The 22,839-nt window shown below is 39.8% G+C and overlaps 1 long non-coding RNA gene across 2 annotated transcripts; it reads left to right on the plus strand.

Moving 5' to 3' along the window:
- Positions 1-204: 204 nt before the first annotated feature.
- On the plus strand, positions 205-21,533 carry LOC133244969 (uncharacterized). 2 transcript variants are annotated; one of them, XR_009735575.1, is made up of 3 exons: positions 205-572; positions 11,411-11,576; positions 20,775-21,533. It is a non-coding gene; the product is annotated as an uncharacterized LOC133244969 (long non-coding RNA). The 2 variants fall into 2 exon arrangements; XR_009735574.1 differs by lacking the exon at positions 20,775-21,533 and adding an exon at positions 11,831-13,782.
- The last annotated feature ends 1,306 nt before the right edge of the window (positions 21,534-22,839 follow it).

Genomic DNA, 22,839 nt, shown 5'->3' on the forward strand with positions numbered 1-22,839 from the left:
GGGCACTCCAGGAAAATCTGAGACATGCTTAGATAAAATATTATTGATTCCAGAACATACACAAGAATTAATTTAACATTCACAGCAGCCCCATTCATTCATTTATTCATTAAACATTTATTGAACACTGCTGCTTTCTACCTCCTATCTCAGATAATAGGGATATAGCAGTGAGCAAAATAAGCAAAAAAGACATAAAAAGGTATAAACAAGGAAATATACTGTGCATCAGATAGGGGAAAGTGCCATGGGAAAAATAAAACAGTTAGGAATAAGGATGGGGGTGAGTATATGTGCACATACATAAAATTTTATGAAGCATTGATGGGGAAGGCCTCATGTAGAAGAGAATATTTGAGTTGAATTTTGGAGAAATAGAGCAAGTCATGAGGCTATGAGGTAAGAGCATTTCTGGCAGAAATACAGCAAGTGCAAAAAAAAAAAAAAAACACTGAAGGAAAAAAAAATCCCTCAGGCTGAGGTGTGCCTTGAGTGTTCGAGAAATAGCCAAGAGGTTGAAATGACTCTATCAGAGAGTAAGAGAAAGAGTGTCAAGACATGATGTCCCTCAGGTGAGAGAACTCAGACGATGCATGGCCTTGGGCACTTTGAGGACTTTGGCTTTTACTCTGAGTGAAATGGGCTTCCCTGGTGACTCAGATGGTAAAGAATCTGCCTGCAATGTGGGAGACCCAGATTTGATCCCTGGGTCAAGAAGATCCCCTGGAGAAGGAAGTGGCAACCCACTCCAGTATTCTTGCCTGGAAAATCCCATGGACAGAGGAGCCTAGCAGACTACAGTCTGTGGGGTCGTGAAGAGTCAGACATGGCTGAGTGAGTAACACACCTGAGTCAAATGGAAATCGATTCAAAGGTTTAAAGACTAGAAGTAACGTAATCTCATGCCTGTCTATTGTGTTGAGAAGGTGCTAGGAAAGCAGAGTGGTAGTGAGCAGGCAGTCAAATTTTGGATTTATTTTGAAAAAAGAACTGACAAGTTGTGCCAATTGATTGGATATGAGGGATGAGAAAGAGAGGGGACTTAATGATGAGCAACTAGAAAGGCAGAGTTGGCATGTACTACAATGGGCAAGACTAGAAGAGAGGCAGGTCAGTGAGGTGAAGGGACTAAGAGTCCAGTTGAGGATACGTTAAGCCTGAGATGCTGTTTAGACATTCTAGTGGACATTGAGAGGGCAGTTGGCTAAATGAACATTGAGTTCATGAGGGAGACTCTGCTGGAGATAGAGATTTTGGAATTGTCAGTTCATAGACGGTGCTTAAAGCCCTGAAACTGAATGATATCACCTTGAAAGTGAATATCAACAGAGAAGAAATGAGGGCAGAGGAGTTTCAGAATAGTCCCCAGGGTAGGTTAAATCAGAGAGCGAAATGTATATGAGATATTGAAATCAAGAATTATGATTAGGAATAGGCGTAAGTGAAGTAATTCACCTTAGATCTGGTGAGTGGACGAGCCAGTCTGACTGCAAGGACTTGGCGATCTTCAAAACCTCCTGGTGGAGCCATTAATGCTAATATCTTCTCTGCCTTCTGGCCTTCATTTTCCCTCCCATTACCCCTTGTCTCCTAATTTCCTCATCACAGAACACGTCCTACATTTATCACAGGAAGCTGAGGCTCAGAGAGGCTAAGAGACATTGTCTAAGATCAAAAAACAGCTAGAAAATGGAATCATTTTTTACCCAAGAGGTAAGATAAGACAGATGCCAAAGAGTTGGATGCCAGAATCAAGACAAAAATGCCTCCTGTGAAGGAAATAATAGTGCTGAAGGATTCAAACCACGCAAGAGCAAATTTTTGTAGCAGCCCAAGTGTCACAGAGCCCCTTCTGGTTTCCTCTCATTTGTCCACTCTGTATTGTATGATGAGGGCTTGGCAAGGCTGGAAACCTTGAAAGATTTAATAAGAATTTGTAAAGGTCATTACAAAGTGCTTTATGATTGTTCATCTTTATCTTTTAATTCCTGTTTTTGAGAAACAGGAAGAAAAGTAAACAGGAAAAGTACATGAAAATCCCCTACAGGATCCCATTAAGTAAAAATAGTGCTGACAGGAAGCAAACATCTTAAAACCTCAAAGGGGGTAGAGGACGATCTGGATTGAGAAATCTAGAGGACTGATTACCTTTCATTGCTATCAAAGTACTCAATTACTGTTAAATGGAACAGTGACCAACATTTGGGCAACAGTTTATTCCCTCCTTGCACCTCTTTCTGCCATGTTAGACATCCCCCTCGCCCCCCACCGGCAACTGCTCTCTGCCAACACCTGTAAAGGAAAGAGAATCAGACTTGGCAGGGCGTCTGTTCTGGTGGCCAAGTTATACCATCATATCTTGGCCTTGTAAGCAAGTGCCTAAAAATAATAGCTAGCATGTATTGAGTTGCTGTGTTGTGCTGGGCTATGGATTTTACACACAACATTTGAAAAGGGCTAGAAAAATTGCCATACCCGAAAAGTTTCTGCTTCATTCGAATTATTTCTATTTTATCAGTTCTAAGACTTGATGAGTGGTGACTCAAATGTGAAAGAATTCCTTGGAATAGCTAGGTTTAGTGAATATTTATAGAATTCTACCGCATACGGGAGGTCCAGACTATCACTGTGAATGCAGAGCTAGACAAGACAGAGCCTTGCAGGAGCTAATAGTCTGGTGAAATATTACAGTTAGTGTTTACCAAACCTGCACTATATTGCTGCTTATCATGCAGTTCTTACTAAAAAGGACACTTAAATGGAAATCAGAAGGCTTCATTCCTACTCTCTCTGCCATTGATTTAACTATGAAAACTACAGGCAAGTCACTTCCCCTTTTTGAAACCCAACTGCATCTTTTAAAAAGAATGCTTGGCACTATTCACAATAGCCAGACAATAGAATCAACCTTGATCTTCATCAGCAGATGAATGGATAAAGAAGTTATGGTGCCTATGTGCAATGAAGTATTACTCAACTGTAAAAAAAGAATAAATCTGAGTCAGTTCTAGTGAGGTGGATGAACCTAGAGCCTGTTATACAGAATGAAGTAAGTCAGAAAGATAAAAACAAATATTATTTATTAATACATATATATATGGAAACTAGAAAAATGGTATTGACAAAACTATTTGCAGGGCAGGAATCAAAACCCAGACATAGAGAAAAGACTTGCGGACACAGCAGGGTAAGGAGAGGGTGGGCCGGATTGAGAGAGTAGCATTGAAACATACATTACTATATGTGAAATAGATAGCTAGTGGGCAGTTGCTGTATGATGCAGGGAGCTCGACCCAGTGTTCTGTGACAACCTAGAGGCGTGGGAAGGAGTGAGGGGCTGGGAGGGAGTTCACGAGGCAGGAGACATAGGTATACTTATAGCTGATGCACACTGTTGTGTGGCAGAAACAAACACAACATTGTAAAGCAATTATTCACCAATTTTAAAAAAATTTTTAAGAGGAATGCTTTGGCCCCTTGTCCTATGTTCTTTTCCAGTGCTAACAATGTGTGAGTCTACTGCTGTTTCATTTTTATTTATTCAACAAACATTATTTAGGACAATATGCCAGGCACTTTGCAAATAGTAACATACTTATTCCCCGTAACAATATTATGCAGGTACTACTATTATCCTCTAATATCATCCCCAATCATATAAGTGTATTAACCTTATACTAAAATAAAAGGGATATTATTATCCTCTTTTACAGATGGTGAAACTGAGGTACAGAGTCACTTTAAAATATTTAAGATTTATTTTATTCTCAAAACACTTGGAATTTTTTACTTATGCTTTGCTGAGTGATTTATAAGCAGTCTTTGAAATTTCATTCCAGGTACAATTAGGTTGTCAGTTACATTTCCTACTTTTTGAACAACTGTAGTCATCCAGCAGAGATGGTGGGGCAATGAGGCTGTTAGTCACAGTCACAAACACAGTGGAGCAGCCAGTGGGAAGCCTCTTGTCCTTTCTCTCCCTCAGCAACTGCATTTTCTCCCTCTCTGGAATGAAAGAAAGTATGTGAAAGTGCCTACCAGAAACCATCTCACTTTACGCTAAAAAGTAACCCCTTTCCCTCTTTCCTTTCCTCCCTCCTCCTCTCACACTCAGCCTTTCAACCCCACCACTTTTTGGGGGGGAGTTGCACTGGGTCTTCCTCGCTGCACCCGGGCTTTCTCTAGTTGTGGAGAATGGAGGCTACCCTTCGTTGTGGTGAGCTGGCTTCTCATTGTGGTGGCTTCTGTTGTTGCAGAGCGGGACACTAGTCTCCTGGGCTCAGGAGTTGTGGCACACGGGGTTAGTTGCCCCATGGCATGTGGAATCTTCTCAGACCAGGGATCAAACCCATGTCCCCTGCATTGGCAGGCAGATCTCCTATCCACGGTGCCACCAGGGAAGTCCTCTATCCGACCACTTTTGCAGTGATGTTCTTTCCTGCATTGCTAACCATTTCCTACACAAAAGCGATTGCTTGTTCTGCCCGCCTCCCAAACTGTCTATGTACCTGTATCACGAGATTCTACTCTCCTCTTCACCTCTCCCCACCCCCAACTACTTTCAGAGTCCATTTATCTACTCAGGCTGTGACCACCCCACTGCTGCTGGATCTGCCACCACAGCTCTGTAATTGATCCCCAGGGCTCCCCTTTCCTGCTACCACAAATTCCCTCTCTCCACCTCCCTGTCCCAGCCATTCTACTTCTCTACATTGCTTCTGTGCTTTGAAAGTGTTATATGAAAGAACTGTAAGCACCAGGTTTGACCTGATCTAAACCTCTCCAACTTATCTGACAGCATCAAGTAGAATTTTATCAATGTGGATTCATAAATGTACTATTGAATGGTGGTCAAAAGACAGCAGGTTTAGACAGCAACGTGTGCAGAGTGACCGTTTTATACGAGTCTCTTAATACTGTGTGTGTGTTAGTCGCTTCAGTCATGTCTGACTCTTTGTAACCCCGTGGACTATAGCCCACCAGGCTCCTCCATCCATGATATTTCCCAGGCAAGAATACTGAAATGGGTTGGCACTCCCTTCTCCAGGGGACTTGTCCCACCCAGGAATCGAACCCAGGTCTCCTTCATTGTAGGCAAACTCTTAACCAGCTGAGCCACCAGGGAAGCCATCTTCCCTGGTGGCTTGATACTAGCAGTATTTAAAGTACTGAAATTTGCAACTTTTCAAAAATCAAAGAGGAGGCAAGATGATAAATGAATGTGACTCTCACTTGCATTATGACATCATTGTGGAGCTGTAGAGATAGATGTTGCTGTATTGCTCTCTCTATAGTAGGGAGAATATTTCAGACTACTGGGAGAGGGGAAGGAGCATGGACTTCAAGACACAACACTTGAGATTAGACTCAAATTTTACATGTACTTACAGTTTAACTTTGGGCAGCTCAACGCTTCCATGTAAATCTTGTTTTTTTTTCATCTGTAAAATTAAAATTTTGGTATATTAATCTTTAATGTCTCTAATGCTTTAAAGTTCTATGATTGCACGACTAAGCATATTATTCAAAATATCCAAATATCCAGTTATGTCAAACTGTATAATAGCAACAATTTCTAAACTCCCTCCTAAGGGGCCCTCAGTGATGGCTATCACTGTACTAGGTAGGGTCTGAAGATATGAAGAGAAATATAAAACATGGGTCCTGCCCTCCAGGTGTTGTGATCTATGCGTGGAGAGAAAAACTGAGAAGGATAACTAGCATGAATAAATGAAAAATAAAATTATTCTAAGTCTAGTTAGACCTAACATTCAGAATCATAATTGAGAACTGGAGTGATCATGATACTGGCTTTAAGCTGAAATTTACAGAGTGGGCAGATTTTGATTGAGGGGAAAAAGGGGTAGAAGGAAAGCAAATAATGAGTGTTCAAAAGGATGTGTGGAAAATGTGTTTGGTTGGTAAGAGTTGGACTATATTAAGGAGAGTTTAGAGGAAGCTAGGCAGAAAATTTCATATTTGTTTCCTTGAATGTCTGGATGCCATTAAAGACTTTGTGCGGGGGGTGGCGAGGGGGAGTCAATAAGTAATATACAAACCAAATAACAAGTAAAAGTAACCAAGTATATATCTATCCTAGAAGACTTAAATGAGACTGTTTCCAGAGGCAAGGGTATATTAGAAATTTTAAAATATAACCAAAGAAAGATAGGAGGTAAAAGGAATGAAAAACTCCTGCTTCTCATTTTCTGGTGCTCCGATCTGGGATGCATTAGCTGGAGCAGTTGAGAGTTTTAATTGCCTATTAATTGACTCTGCATGGGGAGAGAAGTGATTGCTAAGGTAACCAGGTCCCAAGCCATATGGGGCTTTGCAGAGACATTCCAACACCTTGAGCTACCCTTGAAAATGAACTGGCAGTGCTATTAGGCTGCCCAATCCACAGCAGAGCATGTGCTCCCAATATTCACCCAAAACAAGGCAGGATCTTCATGTGTGCAGGTCAACATTCCTGGGTGGTTTTAAAAGAAAAGTTTGATGCTGATATTTCATCAGGAAATATGAAAAGATGTGTCTCACTGAGCCTCAATCTCTCTATTAAAACAAAATTAAGATTTTAAACTAGGGCATTGAGAAATTTTTCAGCAGAAATTTATAACCACAAGTCTTAGACCCAGAGTTGCCCTTAGGTGCCAACACTTTCATTTGTCATACAGGAAATTCAATCGACTGAAGAAAGAAATTTTTCAAGGTCAAATTTTCATTAATGAGTCCCTTTGGATTAGACTCCAGGTTTCCCAGCTTCAAGGCAAATGCTCATTCCAGTTGTTCATCAGATGGCTTCTCACATTGTTGTTTGTTGAATCAAAGAAGAAATTCCAGGCAATCTTGAAGATCAGTGTGGTAGTTAGTCATGATGAAGCCGGGTATGAGAGCGATGTCTCTAGTTCCTCAAAATTCCCATGCCTGTAAGGGAATTTATGCCTGCTTATGAAAAAGACTCTCCAATCCTGCCTGTTACTACCCTATGTAGTAACAACTATCTGTTGTTACAACAGTAACAACTATCTGTTACTACCCTCTCCCGTATTCTTGCTTGAAAAATCCCATGGACAGAGGAGCCTGTCAGGCTACATTCCAAAGGGTCACAAGGAGTCGAACACGACTGAGCACACATCACTAGCTGTTACTATAAAGTTGAGGAAGACCTTAACTTCGCTGATCCTGTAACATAATTTAGATTATTCCTTGATGAATCAATTTCTCGACCTCTGGATATTGTCATAAAACCATTCTATTTAAAAATCCAAGGACTTCCCAGGTGGACCACTCACTAAGAATCTGTCTTTCTGACGCAGGGAACACGGGTTCAATCCCTGGTTGGGAAACTCTATCAATAACTTCAGATATGCAGATGACACCACACTTATGGCAGAAAGCAAAGAACTAAAGAGCCTCTTGATGAAAATGAAAGAGGAGAGTGAAAAAGTTGACTTAGAACTCAACATTCAGAAAACTAAGATCATGGCATTGGGTCCCATCACTTCATGGCAGGTAGATAGTGAAACAGTAGAAACTGTCAGACTTCGTTTTTTGGGGCTCCAAAGTCACTACAGATGATGACTGCAGCCATGAAATTAAAAGACACTTGCTCCTTGGAAGAAAAGTTATGACCAACCTGGACAACTTATTAATAAGCACAGACATTACTTTGCCAACAAAGGTCTGTCTAGTCAAAGCTATGGTTTTTCCAGTAGTCAGGTATGGATATGAGAGTTGGACTATAAAGAAAGCTCAGTGCTGAAGAATTGATGCTTTTAAACTGTGGTGTTGGAGAAGACTCTTGAGTCCCATGGACTACAAGGAGATCCAACCAGTCCATCCTAAAGGAAATTAGTCCTGAATATTCATTGGAAGGACTGATGCTGAAGCTGCAACTCCAATACTTTGGCCACCTGATGCAAAGTATGGACTCATTTGAAAAGACCCTGATGCTGGGAAAGATTGAAGGCAGAAGGAGAAGGGGATGACAGAGGATGAGATGATTGGATGGCATCACTGACTCAATGGACATGAGTTTGAGTAAACTCTGGGAGTTGGTGATGGACAGGGAGGCTTGGTGTGCTGCAGTCCATGGGGTTACAAAGAGTCAGACACAACTGAGCAACTGAACTGAACTGAACTGGGGAAGTAAGATCCCACATACTGAGGGGCACCACAACAAGACCTAGCACAGCCAGAAATAAATAAACAAATTCAATTTTCAAGTTCTCCCCTTTTGCTTCCTATCCTCCTTTACACTGCTCTACTTCTTTTCCCCATAGGACACAGGACTTTTTAACTTACCATATGACTTTTTATTAAGGTTTGTGCATATCACCTGACTCCCACACGAGAATGCAAGTTCCACCAACGATCTTTGTCTGCTCCATTTACAATGTATCCCAAGGACCTGGAGTGCTCAATAAGTATTTTGAATGACTAATTGAATAACAACTGGATCTGCCACCTATTCTGAACAATTAGCATACTTTTAAGTCATGTTTTCTTATCTATAAAATGGGGAGAATAATTCCCACCTAACTGGGGTGTTGTGAGGATCAGCACATACCTTGCAAAGTACTGGACCCGAGGCTGTACTCACTGACTATTGGTTCACGTCCACGAGATGTTTGAAATCAGGAACACCCAGGTCCTTGGGATACATTGTGAATGGAGCAGACAAAGATCGTTGGTGGAACTTGTGTTCTGTTGTGGGAGGCAGATGATATGCACGAATTGAGAATCTCTCGATTCTCAAAAATACATCTTCCTTCTTTACTAAGTCAGACCCCACCAGGTACTGTACATCTTCCTGCTAGATGCCTTCACATTTTTCCTGGGGCTTTGGACGGTAAGGATGGGGCTTGGTAATATAATGGATAGACGCAGTACTGACACTGTGGGAGCAGGGAGGAAGCACTGGTTTAGATCCAATGTTGAGTCTTGCCTCTGCCACTCTCTAGCTATATGAACTTGGAAAGTAATCTCACTTTTCTGAGCCCCAGTTTCCTCCTATGGAAGAATGAGGATAATGCTTCATATAGTCAGTGAGAGTTGTAGAGAAGACAAAGTTTGTAAATTACCTCTATAATCATAGATGCTTTGGAAAAAAATAAGTAAATGCAAATATTATCCCTAGAAAATACACTGATTGATTAAAAAGTTGTTTTTCAGAAAGATGATTTACAAATCAGCATATCTAAATTCCTTTATAATTGTGTATTGACATATATCTCATCAAGGATTAGGTATCTAAGAATTATGGAGTTTTACAGCCAGGTTTTCTATTTGAATTTCTCATTTTGCAAATAATGAGACATTGCAGAGAATGCTAGTATGAATAACTCTATTTACTGAGAATTTTTTTTTAAATTAAAACAATTCAGAGATGTGAAAATCCTTATAGTTTTCAAGGGATGCTGTAGTTTGCAAGACACTTTCATCGCCATTATATCAACCAATCATCTTTCCACCTTGTATAACAAGTTAGAACTCTGATTTTATGTCTTATCTTAATTGAATTAAAGTTGAGAAAACATTTATTTTCTGTAGATTAAAAACTGATTCAAATCCTCCAACACTGTTTTTATTGTTGTTAAATTGCTAAGTCGTGTCTGCTTCTTATGTGACCCCATGGACTGTAGCCTGCCCGGCTTCTCTGTCCATGGGATTTTCCAGGCAAGAATACTGGAGTGGGTTGCCATTTCCTTCTCCAGGGGATATTCCTGACCCAGGGATCAGATCCACATCTCTGGCTGGTTCTTTACCACTGAGTCACCTGGGAAGCCTCATATAGTACTTTACAGTATGCAAAATGCTTTCATATATTTTATTACCTATAATTCTTAATCTAATTTCTTACCATGTCAGAATTTAGAAGGTCTTATGGGCATTATTTTAAAGATGTGAAAACTATTCATAAAAGTTCACATACAAGTTCACAGAGCCATTACATTGTTAGGATCTGTCCTATAACTTGGGTCTTACAAGTCAAAAGCCAGAGCTTTTTCCAGAAGGTCCATGTCCTTCTTCCCTCCAATTATGATGCATCACAAGAATTACCATACTTATTGTTTTAACAGGTCACATTTTTTATGGGTTTACAGCCTTCTTGGTTTGTTTTACAAGTAGCATAACTGTCTTCTCTCTACTAAAAAAAAATTAAAAGGAAAAAGATCTATGATTACAGCAGTCAGCAGGATATTATTCAGGCAATAATACTCATTAAATCCAACTGACTGTTTTTTCCAAGTAAATTGCTTAGATTTAAGCCTTCAAGGGAAGTATAAAGTTAAGTTTTGCCAAGAACTGTAAGGTATATTTTATGCCTATCTAATAGAATATTTTGAATACTACATCTTGCCTATTAATGTAATAAGATTAAAGAACTTAAGAATCTCTACCTTTTAATGTTTTAAAAAACTAATCATTCAGTATATTATAAACTATGCCCTCAAATAATTTTATAGAAATCTTATTTTATATTACTCTGAATGAACTTCCTTGACTTTCACTGAGAAATGCTTTCTCAACCACAGACCTTAAAGGAAAATGAACCAGGTTGATTAACTGAGTTTCTCATCTATGGCTAGAGTTTAATAGACATAGTTGCAATTCGATTTTTATGCCCTTATCATATAATCTATGTAAGAAAGGAAGCATGAATCATTACCATGAAACTCAAGATAGCAAAAGGACAGTCATCTGACTCTGGGAGAATTACTCTTTCCCTCCTCCAGTGGTCAAGGGCCAGAGCAGAGGCAGGATCGGTGCAGACAGGAACAGAGAAGGAATAGAAGAAGCAGGATAGACCAGAGAAAGTTGTGGAATTGCTAAAGACAGTACCAACACTTTAACTTGCTTATAGGGCTTTTACTCTCACATACATTTAAAGAGTGTTAAAATACATCTCCGCAGTGTGTAAAGGGAAATGAAAATCAGGGCTAACAGCTTCAAAGCAAAGAACCTGGAGAACTGGTTTCCCCAGAGAGGTTCCTTACCAGTCCTAACAGAGCCTCTCTGACCTTTGCTCTGGGGTAGAAAATGGAATGCAGTTAATGTTCTAATGGGATTTCTCTGCCTTTTCTGTTTTTCTTTTCAACTTTATTACATTTCAATCTTTCAATTATCATCAAACGGCATTTCTTTTTATTTTTATTGGATTCTCTGTACTCTTGATTTATAAAACTCTAAATGTAGCCAATGTATATTTTTCCAACATTGCATTAAAACTTCATTATAAAATTTGGTAAACCATGTCTCTCAATCTAATAAATAACCCACTTTGTTAATTAGACTCTTAAAAATAATCCTCCACATATACAATAGATTACCGTATAAAATGCATTTAATATTTTAAATGTAGGGATATGTTGTTTTCTAATATATGTGTGCTTAATCACTTCAGTCGTGTCTGACTCTTTGCAACCCTGTGGACTGTAGCCCGCCAGGCTCCTTAATCCATGAGATTTCCCAGGCGAAAATACTGGAGTATGTTGCCGTTTCCTTCTCCAGGGGATCTTCCCCACCCAGGAAGTGAACCCAGGATGCCTTCATTGCAGACTCTTAACCGGGTAAGCCACCAGGGAAGCCATAATATAAAACAGCTAATTTTATCCTAAAGCATATCTCATATATGAAATGTAAGAAGACTAAAAGGAAAGAAAGAGATGGGGAAAAAAGAGTATTTATTTAGTTTTTGATGTATGTGGTACATCTTTATTTTACAAATGAGGAACAAACTTGCCTATAAAGGTGGCCGAATGAAGCCAACTAACAAATGTTCTCTTATCCAATCACCTTTTAATCATTTTTTTTTTATTATCAGAAAATTGTTCATAACCAGCCATGAAACAAAGGAGGGAAACTAACTTCAGGCCATTAATTCATGAAATGACAACCAAGGAAGAAGCAAGTTTCTGGCAGAGAATGGTATAGCTTCTCACTGTCCCATTCCCACAAACCAGAAAAGATTGAGGATGTATGCCAAGCCACAAATGATTTCTGATTTGGAAGAAGCAAACTAAGGGAGTGAGATGTTAGTTCTAGGAAAATTCATGGAAGCACCTTGTAGAATGCTCTATATAACTCCCATCACAGGGCCTATGCAGGATCAGCTCAGATCAGATCAGATCAGTCGCTCAGTCCTGTCCGACTCTTTGTGACCCCATGAATCGCAGCAGGCCAGGCCTCCCTGTCCATCACCAACTCCCAGAGTTCACTGAGACTCACGTCCATCGAGTCAGTGATGTCATCCAGCCATCTCATCCTCTGTCGTCCCCTTCTCCTCTTGCCCCCAATCCCTTCCAGCATCAGACTCTTTTCCAATGAGTCAACTCTTCGCATGAGGTGGCCAAAGTACTGGAGTTTCAGCTTTAGCATCATTCCTTCCAAAGAAATCCCAGGGCTGATCTCCTTCAGAATGGACTGGTTGGATCTCCTTGCAGTTCAAGGGACTCTCAAGAGTCTTCTCCAACATCACAGTTCAAAAGCATCAATTCTTTGGCGCTCTGCTTTCTTCACAGTCCAACTCTCACATCCATACATGACCACAGGAAAAACCATAGCCTTGACTAGACGATCCTTTGTTGGCAAAGTAATGTCTCTGCTTTTGAATATGCTATCTAGGTTGGTCATAACTTTCCTTCCAAGGAGTAAGCATCTTTTAATTTCATGGCTGAAGTCACCATCTGTAGTGATTTTGGAGCCCAAAAAAATAAAGTCTGACACTGTTTCCACTGTTTCCGCATCTATTTGCCATGAAGTGATGGGACCGGATGCCATGATCTTTGTTTTCTGAATGTTGAGCTTTAAGCCAACTTTTTCACTCTCCACTTTCACCTTCATCAAGAGGCTTTTGAGTTCCTCTTCACTTTCTGTCATAAGGGTGGTGTCATCCGCATATCTGAGGTTATTGATATTTCTCCCGGCAATCTTGATTCCAGCTTATGTTTCTTCCAGTCCAGCATTTCTCATGATGTACTCTGCATATAAGTTAAATAAACAGGGTGACAATATACAGCCTTGACAAACTCCTTTTCCTATTTGGAACCAGTCTGTTGTTCCATGTCCAGTTCTAACTGTTGCTTCCTGACCTGCATACAAATTTCTCAAGAGGCAGATCAGGCGGTCTGGTATTCCCATCTCTTTCAGAATTTTCCACAGTTTATTGTGATCCACACAGTCAAAGGCTTTGGCATAGTCAATAAAGCAGAAATAGATGTTTTTCTGGAACTCTGTTGCTTTTTCCATGATCCAGCGGATGTTGGCAATTTGATCTCTGGTTCCTCTGCCTTTTCTAAAACCAGCTTGAACATCTGGAAGTTCACGGTTCACATATTGCTGAAGCCTGGCTTGGAGAATTTTAAGCATTACCTTACTAGCGTGTGAGATGAGTGCAATTGTGTGGTAGTTTGAGCATTCTTTGGCATTGCCTTTCTTTGGGAGTGGAATGAAAACTGACCTTTTCCAGTCCTGTGGCCACTGCTGAGTTTTCCAAATTTGCTTGCATATTGAGTGCAGCACTTTCACAGCATCATCTTTCAGGATTTGGAATAGCTCAGCTGGAATTCCATCACCTCCACTAGCTTTGTTCGTAGTGATGTTTTCTAAGGCCCACTTGACTTCATATTCCAGGATGTCTGGCTCTAGGTCAGTGATCACACCATCATGCTTATCTGGATCATGAAGATCTATTTTGTACAGTTCTTCTGTATATTCTTGCCATCTCTTCTTAATATCTTCTTCTTCTGCAGGATCAGCTACTGAGGCTCAAATCTGCTCTGAAACCCCAACATGTGTTGAGCTTGAGATGTGAGGTGCTGGTCCACAGGGTGGGGTATGCTCCTGGCTGGATGGAGGGGGCCTTGCACCCCAATTAGGAAGAAATGAGGTCAGCAAGGAGAGCCTTTCTTCTTTTTGCCACAGCCTGTAGGTATCCAAAACAATCGAGAGAACCTCTAATGTTATTAATAAATTAACAGAACCTATGAGTTCATTAATAAATTATCATGTGGAATCATTAACAAAAGAAGAATCTGCATGGAATTTCTTGTGTGTTTGTTCAACAGTCAGTCCCCCTGAGTGAAATGGCTCTGGTGTGAATGGATTGAAGAAGAAATTACAGCACAAATGAACAAATCTATAAAACAGAAAGAGACTCACAGACACAGAGAACAGACTTGTGGTTGCCAAGGGGGAGGGAGGAGGAGGGATGGACTGGGAGTTGAGTGTTAGTAGATGCAAATTCGGAGAAGGCAATGGCACGCCACTCCAGTACTCTTGCCTGGAAAGTCCCATGGACAGAGGAGCCTGGTAGGCTGCAGTCCATGGGGTCGCGAAGGGTCGGACACGACTGAGCAACTTCACTTTCACTTTTCCCTTTCATGCATTGGAGAAGGAAATGGCAACCCACTCCAGTGTTCTTGCCTGGAGAATCCCAGGGACGGGAAAGCCTGGTGGGCTGTCATCTATGGGGTCACACAGAGTCGGACACGATTGAAGTGACTTAGCAGCAGCAGCAGATGCAAATTATAATATATAGGGTGGATAAACAGCAAGGTCTCACTCTATAGCACAGGGAACTATATCCAATATCCTGGGATAAACTGTAATGGAAAAGAATATTAAAAAGAATATATGTGTGTGTGTGGGGGGGTCACTTTGCTGTACAGCAGAAATTAACACAACATTATAGATCAACTATACTTCAATGAAAAGGTAAAATAGAATAAAAAGAAATTACCCATGGGTGTACCTAAAGATCAGCTACAGGCCAAGAGGAGGCCAATTGGGACACCGTAAAGCCCTGCCCTCACCCCTGGAGCCCATCTACCAAATGCTAACAATTCAATTTATGAACCCACTAAAAATATGGGAATGTCTACTCCCTTCCACCATCCACTAATGCAATGTATTACCATACTTTTTGATCTTTGCCTTTTCCTTTCTAAAAAAAAAATTATTTATTTATGGCTGTGCTGGGTCTTCCTTTCTGTGTGAGCTTTTCTCTAGTTACGGTGAGTGGGGCTACTCTCCAGTTGCAGTGCACAGGCTTCTCATTGCAGTGGCTTCTCTTGTAGCTGAGCATGAGCTCTAAGAAATGCATGCTTTAGTAGTTGTAGTACACGGCTCAGTAGTTGCAGTTCCTGGGCTCAGTAGCTGTGGTGCTCGGACTTAGTGCTCTGAGGTATGTGGGATCTTCCTGGATCAGAAATCAAAATTGGGTCTTCTGCATTGGTAGGTGGAATCTTTACCATTGAGCCACCAGGGAAGCCCAATCTTTGCCTTTTCTAGAGGTGAAAATTTATATTTCATTGTGTTTCAAGCTCCTCATCCTTATATAGGTACTGGGAAAAGAACACGGTGAACTGACAGAAAAGATAATTTTGAGATGAAAACATTCTTTTTAAGCAGAAAACAAATCCCAGAATCATAAAACAGTGACAAATTTAAGTACATAAAAATTAAAATTTCTGGGTATGGAAAAAAATGACATTAAGAAGGTCAAAAACAAATAACAAAAGAAAAATATTAGCAAAACACATAAAATACAAAATACTAATTTTATTAATTTAAAGAAAGACTAAACAGAAAAATGGAGAGAAAGGAACAAAATTATTTCTAACTCTGTTCCTCCTCCTTTAACAGTCAAATAATTTCACACCATTCTTGGAATGAAAGTCAGAATCCTTATGTGGCTTACCATCCCAGGCATGATCTGGCTCCCCTCCACCTCTCTAATTTCATTCCTTATCATTCTTTCCCTCACTTCCCTGTCTTAGATAGACTGGCCTTCTTCCAGTTTCTTGATTTCTTCAGGCATTTTCTCTGCTTAGAACATACTCCCTTCCTTAAAAATTAAAAATAAAATAAAATCTTTACCTTTACAAACATTCAAATCTTACCTCAAATGACACTTCCTTAGAGAACGCTTTTCGAGCTTTGCAACCGCTCACCTCAAACTAGATGAAGTTCCTTATTATTTGATTTCATGTTTCCCTTCCCTTTCTCTTCCTCGTACCTTATAGTCCACTCTATCTGTGTTGATTTATGTAATACTCCACCACTAGGCAGTAAGCTCCCCAAGGGCCTGATCACTCTATGCCCAGGATTTAATGCATTGTTTATTGTTTTGTTTGAAGTGAAGTTCTTAGTCGTGTCTGACTCTTTGAGATCCCATGGACTGTAGCCTACCAGGATCCTCCATCCACGGAATTTTCCAGGCAAGAGTATTGGAGTGGGTTGCCATTTCCTTCTCCAGGGGATCTTTCCAACCCAAGGATCGAACCCAGATCTTCCACATTGCAGGCAAACCCTTTTACCGTCTGAGCTACCGGGGAAGCTATTGTTTTGTTTAGTAATTTCCAAAGTTCTGGGATACATGCTCAAAACAGTAGGTTGATCATCTCTATAACCCATTGATCTTACTTTCAACTGTTTACCTCTTATCAAGCTGATGTAACCGTCCTCTCAGAACAGACTTCTTCCTTCTTAGGTGTTCAATCAGCAACTGGTAGGGAGTGGGCAGGAGGGCAAGGGAAGGCCTATTATATCAGTGAGAACCAGACTGTGGTTTTGATCTGCTCAGTCTCTATCTATCCCCATAAAACTCATTAATCCCTCATTTAAAATTCTCCCAAACAGTTATGTGTACACAAAACCAAATCCCTGTGGTGAGATATCCACATGCAAAAGAATAAAGTTGGACCCCCTAACTTACACTGCCTACAAAAATTAACTAAAGATGGTTCAACAACCTACATAGAAGAGCTAAATCCATAAAACTCTCTTAGGAGAAAACACAGTAGATCTTCACAATCTTGGATTTGGCAATGAATTCTTAGATATGACATCAAAAGCAGCTAAAGACAAAAAATTTATAAATTTTAGTTCTTAAATTAAAAACTTTTTTGCATCAAAGGACATTAAAGATATCCACAAATCATATATCTGATATGAGTACACTATTCAGAATATGTAAGGAACTCTCACAACTCAACAACATAAGACAACCCAGCAAAATAAATAAATAAATAAAGGTAAAGGATTTAAAAAGACATTTTTCAAAAGAAGATATACAAACAGCCAACAGGCTCACGAAAAGATTTGTAACGTTACTAGTCAAGCAAATTGCAAATCAAAACCACAATGAGATACCATTTCATACCCACTAAGAGGACTATAATGTACAAAAATAACAACAGAAAATAGCAAGCATTGGCAAAGATGTCAAGAAATCAGAACCCTCACACACTGCTGGTGGGACCCTCATACACTGCTAGTGGGAGTATAAAATGGTTCAGCTGCAATAGCAGTTTGATAGTGCCTCAAAAAGTAAACATAGAATTGCCTTGGTGATACAGCAATTTCACTCCTAGGTATATATCCAAAAGAACTGGAAACAGATGCTCAAAAAATACATATACATGCATATTCATAGCATTACTATTTACAATGTGGGTGGATGCTAAGTCACTTCAGTCGTGTCCAGCTCTTTGCAACACTATGGACTGTCTTCTCTGTCTGTGCGAATCTCCAGGTCAAAATACTGGAGTGATTTGCCGGGACCTTCCAGACTCAGAGCCTGAACTGGCATCTTCTGCAGCTCCTGCATTGCAGGCAGACTCTTTACTGCTAAACCACCAGGGAAGACCCACTGTTTATAATATCCAAAAGGTATAAACAACCCAGACGTCTATCAACAGACAAATGGATAAACAGATTGTGGTATATAAGCACAATGGAATATTATTCAGCCATAAAAAGAAATGAAACACACTGGTACATGGTACAATGTGAATGAACCTAAAAAACATTACACAAAGTGAAAGAAGCCAGACCCAAACTGTTACATGTTGTATGGTTCTATTTATATGAAATATACTGAGCAGGTAAATCTACAGAGACAAGAAACATATTGGTGGTTTCCAGGAGCTAGAATGAGGAGAGAATGGGAAATAAGTTCTTAATGTGGACACAGTTTCATTCTGGGGTGATGGTTGGACAACAGTATGAATATACTAAATGCCAATAAACTGTTCCCTTTAAAATAATTTTAATATAATTAATATAAAGTTATTTATATTAAATAATTTTAATATAAATAAGATAAAGTTGATTTTATATTATATGAATTTCATTTCAATTGAAAAATATCTGGGGCCCTCACTCTCAAATCTCAATTACATTTTTATGAGTCCGTATTTAATCACTGGTTTTAAAAAACTAACATTCAAAACAAAAAAGAATGCTTCTCTTTAAACAAAATTGCTTGTTATTTGATGCATGATCTGAGCTGTTGGAAATAAAAGTTCTAGCATTATAGAACTGTAAGAAATATTTTCAAACAAAAATAAAAGTATGTTAATTTGGATTTTTGAAATTGCAGGTTAAGCAGTTCCCTTTCTTCTTAATAAATGCTGTGAAAATGTTTAAAAATAAGCTGACAACATATTATGAAATACTGAGATAAACTGAGACCTTACTTTAACTGGAAGACATAAATTATTACAAAACTATGAAAAACTCAGAAAAATCTATGACAACAGATGGTGCAGGGCCACATTTGGTAGCAGAGAACTGCTATGAGCATGATGAGAAATCTAAATTAATAGAGGCCTTTTGGATGTCCTGGAAGTGTGTCTAAAATATATCAAAGTCTGTGTTACTGGGAGCAGCTCTGCAATGACTGGGCCCCTGAATAGAGTAACCAATATACCTGTTGCTTACAGGGTGATAGGTAGTAGCTGCAGCTGCTCCTGTTGCTGCTGCTAAGTCGCTTCAGCTGTGTCCGACCCTGTGCAACAGCTACCTCTAGGCTGGTGGATAATGATACCCACTGACCTGAACTCAACAGAGTGAAATTCACTGAAGACTGATATTTTTCCTCAATTCCTCACTGACTGTTTGTGAGGATGCTGTGTACTTGGCTGCATCAGAAGTGGTGATATAACATGATCAGCAGCATTCTGCAGAACCTCCTAGCCTCCTCTTTATTTTTGAGCTTAGACCAAGAGAATCTTTTCCATTACTTTCAATCCCTTCCACTTTCTTCTTCCCCTTTCTTCTTCTCTCTCTAGTTCAACAATTTTTTAAAATATTCATTCATTCATTCATTCATGCCAGGTCCTTGTTGTGGTTCGTGGGATCTTAGATCTTCGTTGAGGATTGCTGGTTCATTAGTTGGGCAGGTGGAATCTTTTTTTCTTCTTCTTCTTTTTTGGTTGTGGCATGATGGATCCCTGACCAGGGATCGAAGCCAGATCCCCTGCACTGGGAGCACAGTCTTAGTCACTGGACCACCAGGGAAGCCCCTAAACAGAGTTTTGATGCCAAGGATGGAAGAAGGATATGTTCCAGTTGGTACCCACTGTTCACAAAATCAGAACTCGAGTAGGGAGTCAGGACAGGTCTTAAACAATATAGAACCAGTTTTTTGCCTACCAAGTGTAAGATAATTTTTAGTTATCTCTGATAATTGATGAAGATATATCTATGATAACGGATAAAAGAAACCACCTCTCCAAACAGAAAACCCAAAAGTTACCACCAGAATTTATCTCAGGCTTTCATTTTGATGCACTCTTTCCCAAATGTTAAAAGGGATGAATTTTAGAGTTTTCTTTCTTTGCAACATCTGAGAAATATAAATGAGGTGTGAAATGAGAAAGGAGAAAAATAAAAGAAAAAGCAATAAGCTTTGGTTTAACCACAAGTAGAATAATCAATGTCTAAAAGACTCAACATGAACATTTTTGAGCTCCTATCTTAAGCCAATCAGTGACCTAGACCCCTGGAGTGGATGGGACAGGGGATGCTAAATTATAAATAAAGATAAATCGTGGTCACTATCCTCCAAAAGATAGAATTTGAGCTGGGCCTTACAGTTGGCAAGGTCAAGCGTGGTATAGCAGAACAGTAGTAAGCATACAATACCTGACATCATAGACAAAAATTTAATTTTGACTCTTGCTCATTTAGAGGCTGAGTATCTAGTCTGCTTTTAATCTTAAGTCATCTTCGAATTTGAGCTTTTCTTTCTTTTTCACTGTGACAGATTTTCATCATTCCAGGTTTGCACATATTTTGGAACTTCTGTACAGTCTTAAGTACTTTGTGATTACAGCTGAAACTGATTCTTGCAGGCAGAGTAATTCACTCTTTCTTCTGAGTTCTTACAGTGCTCTGTTCACACCTTTATGGAGCAGAGATTACACTGTATATTAATTATCTGTTCGCTTTTCTGTCTCCTTCACAAAAGTGAGAGCTCCTCATGGACTGTGATTACATCTTGTTAAGACAGAGAAATATAACAGTTAGGCATTTGGGTGCTCAGCTCATTCTGCCCAAATTCAAATCGCTTCTCCACCCTTTCTTGTCTTGCTTTATAAATGTGGATATGCTATTAGTTAACCTCCTTAGATTTCAGTTTCTTCCTGTAAATGAAAATAAACCTCGCTCATTTATAAGGTACTTACTATAGTGTTTGGCACATAGAGGAGCAATTAATAAATATAGGCTCTTATCCCATAACCCACAGTTTCCTGCATGCAGTAAGTATTTAATAAAGTGTGTAGAAATATGAAATGAGTAAATTATTTGACAAGAACTGCCTAGATTGGGAAATACTTTTAGCCTATTTTCCTGACCAAATTTTTTTCAGATGAAAAGAGAAATCCCCTTTCAGATTCCATGATGCTGGGGTGAATCATTCATTTCCCTTTGGTTTGGTGGGGAAATGATAGTCACTGTTTCTTCCTCATTCTGTGCAGAAACTGCTGGACTCAGCTGAGAACTGAAGACAGAGAGCAATGGTCTGAGGTTCAGCTGAAAAAAAACAAAAACAATCCTTGGCTTTTGAGCTCTCTGAGGGCTGCTCCTGATCATTCTCAGGAAAGAACATACTGTGGTCTGGTAAAAAGCTCGGAGTATCTGCAAGAAAGATATTGCCTGCAAGAGAAGTTGTTTCTATATATCTTGATTTTGTTAAGAAACGTAGGGTACCACCTGCTCCCAAGATGACTTACTGCTCCTCTTCTGTGCTCCCTTAATATATAAATCACAATATTACTAACCTTGGCTGAGCACGAACTGCATGCTAGGTGCTGGGTTCTAAATACTCCACATGTATCAACTAATTAAATTCGTACACAAATCTATGAGGTTGGTGTTACCCTCATTTGACAGATGAGGAGACTGATGCAACAGGTCGAATTAACTTGCTCCAAATTACACAGCAAAAAGTGGCAGAGCTAAGATTTGAACTGAGGCTGCCAGTTTCATGCATGTGAACAGTATATGAAACCCCCTCCCAACCTGCTTTGTCACTTATTCCCCTGTTGCATAGAAATCTCTCAATGTGGTGTTGAATGGTTTGCCTTGGAAGTGAACTGAGATCATTCTGTCATTTTTGAGATTGCACCCAGAGGGCTACTCCATTTCTTCTAAGGGATTCTTGCCCATAGTAGTAGATATAATGGTCATCTGAATTAAATTTGCCATTCCCATCTATTTTACTTCACTGATTCCTAAGATGTTCAGTCTTGCCATCTCCTGTTTGACCATGTCCAATTTACCTTGATTCTTGGACCTAACATTACAGGTTCCTATGCAATATTGTTCTTTATAGCATCAGACTTTACTTTCATCACCAGACACATCCACAACCAAGCATCATCTCTGCTTCAGCCCAGCTACTTCTTTCTTTTTGGAGCATTTCATAATTGCCCTCTGCTCTTCCCCGGGACAGGGGGCGGTGGCTCATCTTCAAGCGTCATATCTTTTTGCCTTTTCATACTGCCCATGGGGTTCTCCAGGAAAGAATATTACGATTTCCTACTCCAGTGGACCACAGTTTGTCAGAACGCTTCACTATGACCTATCCGTCTTAGGTGGTCCTGCATGCCATGGCTCGTAGCTTCATTGAGTTATGCAGACCCCTTCTCCATGACAAGGAGTGATCCAAGAAGGGGTGAAATTAGATAGTACACACAAAAATAGCAGCCCACGTTTGTGGACTAGACACTACTCTAAGCACTTTACATATTATCTTATTAATACCAATCACAGGAGGTAAGTGCTATTTTTGTCCCTTAGCAGATGAGGAAATGGAGGCACAGGTAGGCTAGTAAGTATCAGAGCTGAAATTTGTTTCCCAAGTCTGCATTCTTAAACACTCTTTTTATTTGGAGCATCAACTTGAACACAAGTCTATGCCCTAGCCACTGACGCCAAAGAAGCTGAAGTGGATCAGTTCTATGAAGAGCTACAACAGCTTCTAGAGTTAACACCCCCAAAAGATGTTATTTTTATCAGAGGGGATTGGAATGCAAAAGTAGGAAATCAAAAGATACCTGGAAAAACGGGCAAATTTGGCTTTGCAGTACAAAATGAAGCAGGGCAAAGGCTGAGAGAGGTTTATCAAGAGAACACATTGGTCATAGAAACACCCTTTTCCAACAACCCAAGAGATAACTCTACACAGGGACATCACCCAATGGTCAATAACAAAATCAGATTGATTAAGTTCCTTGGAGCCAAAGATGGAAAAATTTATACAGTCAGTAAAAACAAGACCTGGAGCTGACTGAGTCTCAGATCATGAGCTGCTTATTGCCAGATTCAGGCTTAAATTGAAGAAAGTAGGGAAAATCACTAGGCCATTCAGGTATGACCTAAATCAAATCCCTATGATTACACAGTGGAGAAGATGAGTGAATTCAAGGGATTAGATCTGATAGGCACAGTGCCTGAAGAACTATGGACAGAGGTTCATAACATTGCACAGGAGGCAGTGAACAAAATCATCCTCAAGAAAAATAAATGCAAGCAGGCAAA

The sequence above is a fragment of the Bos javanicus genome, chromosome 1 (assembly GCF_032452875.1).
Source record: "Bos javanicus breed banteng chromosome 1, ARS-OSU_banteng_1.0, whole genome shotgun sequence".
NCBI classification, from domain to species: domain Eukaryota; kingdom Metazoa; phylum Chordata; class Mammalia; order Artiodactyla; family Bovidae; genus Bos; species Bos javanicus.